Source organism: Otolemur garnettii, unplaced genomic scaffold, assembly GCF_000181295.1.
Source record: "Otolemur garnettii isolate 467f Iridium unplaced genomic scaffold, OtoGar3 scaffold00128, whole genome shotgun sequence".
NCBI classification, from domain to species: domain Eukaryota; kingdom Metazoa; phylum Chordata; class Mammalia; order Primates; family Galagidae; genus Otolemur; species Otolemur garnettii.
In genome coordinates, this window is record NW_003852523.1 from 2,399,948 (window position 1) to 2,403,339 (window position 3,392).

The 3,392-nt window shown below is 52.1% G+C and overlaps 1 long non-coding RNA gene across 1 annotated transcript; it reads right to left on the bottom strand.

Moving 5' to 3' along the window:
* Positions 1–1,172: 1,172 nt before the first annotated feature.
* Positions 1,173–2,921, bottom strand: LOC111727880. Its single transcript, XR_002775317.1, has 2 exons — positions 1,849–2,921; positions 1,173–1,334 (listed from the first exon to the last, which is right to left on the bottom strand). It is a non-coding gene; the product is annotated as an uncharacterized LOC111727880 (long non-coding RNA).
* Between the last annotated feature and the right edge of the window lie 471 nt (positions 2,922–3,392).

Sequence of the window (3,392 nt, forward strand, 5' to 3'; positions counted from 1 at the left end):
ATGTTGCTTCTCGTCTCTTGTCATTGCAACAGTCAGTTGGCTGTTTCTTATTCCTCTTGCTACAAACTTTACAACTATGTGCAACCTATTAAAGTCCACAGATGTAATAAAAACTCTGGTTTTCAAAAAAGGACTCAGTCTTTACTAGATTTTTACAAACATCTTGTCATTTGCATTATAATTGATGTGCTGGTTGGGTCAGAGTTTATCCTGACGGAATTCTTCCTGGAACTAGTCTTGTGGGGTCACTTGACACGAAGTCAAGGCCCTAGACATAATTATGCAGAGTTGATTTCCTTTGGCTTCACCATGATTAACCTTTCGCATAGGGTTATTAGATCACAGTGACACGCACAGGGCATCATACAGTGAACGGCCCCACCGGCACGTGTGATCAGCCACTGGTTCCCGTCCACGTTCCTCTGAAGGCACCATGCAAGTGTCCCAGCATTCACACCCACACCCTCTTTGTGAGAAGTTGATCTACCAGGAGAAAGGCGAGGGACTGGTGCAGACTCTGTCTCCCCACTGTGGCTGAGGGCAGCCCTGTCCCATCTCTGCAGCCCTGAGTGAGATCACAATGAGGGTAGGGCAGCTAGGGCTTGGCCACGTCATGACCTGGCCCTCTCTTGCTGTCACGCAGCCGCTGCAGGGTGTGAGGAGGATTCAAGGGAGTTAACACACTCACACCACTTGGGCAGGGCAGAGCCCAGTAGGCACACGGTAAAGATGTTACAGGGGCGTGACCTTGCAAAACGCTACCTCACAGGACAGGAAAGGGCTGGCTGGCTGTCCAGAGGCATCCGGCTTCATGGGCAGGTTCCCACTTAGGAGCTAATCCCAAGGAAGAGAGGAGGGCACACAAATAATGCACAAATATCTGAGACCAAATGCACACTACACAGAGCATGGAATTCCGCTCTCCAACAATGAAAGGGAGACAATTCACCCTAGTGCCTGCCCCCAGGGGCCAGACCCTGAATCGGCAGGGCCAGTGCAGGGCACTCTATAGAATTTCAGGTCGTCAGGTCCTGGGTCCACTGTGCCGACTTCTGTCCACACGGCTGAGCATCAGCTGTCTGGATGTCCCTAAGGCTGCTGACAACCTTGTGCAGCTCCTGACAGGGACACACCTGGAAAGGGCTCCTGTGCCTTTAAGAAGCCAGGCAAGGTCACTGTGAATCATTTAACTTTATTGTGCTCCTGGGCTATAAAGGAAATGTAGTCCTTGTGCTGAATGTCTGTTTTATGATGTCCATAAACAGTGAATTGCCAATGACTGTTCCCTAGTTAGAACCTCCTGGCTGGCTGGGAGGTTACAGGGCGGGCAGGGTCTGGAGAGTGAAAGTGAAAGGTGCCTTCACCTCCCAGGAAGAGGGACAGTGCCCTCCCACCTCCCACCCTGACAGGGAGGCTGCCGGCCCTTCCTCAGGTGCCTTCACCTGCCAGGAAGAGGGGCAGTGCCCTCCCACCCCGATGGGGAGGCTACGGGCCCTTCCTCAGCAGGGCCTTGGCCCTTCAGACTTGGGGGTTCAACAGGAGCAGAAATAAATGAACCCCCCCCCCAATCCTCAGGACCTCTGTGGTGCTTGTCTACTTGGGGCCAAGTAACGTGGGTTATTGTCCCCAGTGCAATAATAAGATACCCCTTTTTAAAGGAATAGCCGAGTTTAAAAACAAAAAAAGTTTGTTAGGCAACATCTGATAGGGAGAGACATGGCCCATGGGGTCATCTTGGTGTCTGCGTGTAAGCGTGAGCGGAGCCCAGGGATGCTATGTGGCCTCTGCCCACTGTCAAGACAGGCTGGGACAGCTCAGATCCAGCATGAGCACCCAGGCCACACTCACATGTCTGTGCTATTTCTTTATCCCGCTGTTGGAGGTCAAAGGCTTGGGATACAAATGTCTGTGCTGACGTTTCCAGGTCGGCCTCCTCCACACGCAGGTCTGGAGGCTGGTGCACCCCCAGGGTTGTGTTTGCACTTGTTGGACAGGGAGAACAGTTCCTGCCCAGCCCAGTTCGGCATCTAGAGGATGAAGGAACAGCTGGTGCTGTTGCTGTTCTCTCCAGCACAAGATTTTAAAAAGACATACAGGCAGTGCCCAGTCACGAATGAGATAGGTCTGTGGGCTGTTTCTTGAGTTTGTATGTACACAGGTACGTTACCTATTACCTGTAATAGCCTCTGTTCATAAGTGCAAACTGTACGTCAGTTGGGTGTTTATAAGGCGGGGCTGCTTGTACACAAACCAGCTGGCTGGCCGATCTAATTACAGTGTCTGGTTTAATTAATCTCTGGAGTTGGAATTATAGGTTGGGCTGTGCTGCATCACTTACCAAATTTCATTTCATTCTGCACTGGGTGGACTGAGGATTTATCTGAAACAAGTAAACAATTCCCGGGGCAAGTGGGCGAGGCAAAGGCAGGTTTCTTGAAGTGTCCACTTGGGCTGGAAGTGGGGTTGCGTGACAGCTTCTGGGCATGGGGCAGGGGCAGGGGCAGACTCAGCCCTGATCACTTGTGAGAGCAGCCGTGTGGACACCACAGGGCCAGGCGTCCATCCTGTCACCCTCACGGCTGAGTCCTGCCTCAGACCTGGGGCAGACAGCCTGTAGGGTCCCCTCTGTCCCGTCCAAGCTTTGCTTTATCCCAGTCCCCTCAGTTTTGCTCAAGTGGACAGGTCCTGGGTCCTCTGTCACACAGCCACACAATGAGACCCACACTCTGCTGGACTCTGCCCTGGAACTCAGTTCAGCTTCCTGTGACATGTAAGAAACCAGTACTTGTCACATGAAGAGGCTGGTCCAGGGCAAGCAGGTCAAAAACAGCCCCGGCACCCTGAGGGGGAGAGGGCCCCGCTTAAACCCTGTGCTGGGCAGATCACTTCTGTGCTCTGAGCTTTGGGGGTTTTTTTGTCTGTCTGTTTGTATGTTTGTTTGTTGAGACAAAGTCTCCCTCTGTTGCCCCAGCTAGAGTGCAGCAGCCTAATCACAGCTCACTGTAACCTCAAACTCTTGGGTTCAAGAGATCCTCCTGCCTCAGCCTCCTGAGTAGCTAGGACTACAGGTACCTACCACAGCATCTGGCTAGTTTTTCTATTTTTAGTAGAGACAAGGGTCTTGCTCTTGCTCAGTCTGGCTTACAGCAATCTCAAACTCCTGGGGTCAAGTGTTCCAAGCCTCTAGCCACCATGCCTGGCTAGTTTTTCTATTTTTAGTAGAGACAGGGTGTTGCTGTTGCTCAGGCTGGTCTCAAACTCCTGAGCTCAAGGGATCCTCCTGCCTGGGCCTCCCATAGTGCCGGGATTACAGGTGTGAGCCACCAAGCCCAGCCAGGAGAGCTTTTGTCTTGATTAAAGTCACTGATGTATAGGAATAAATTACAGGCAGC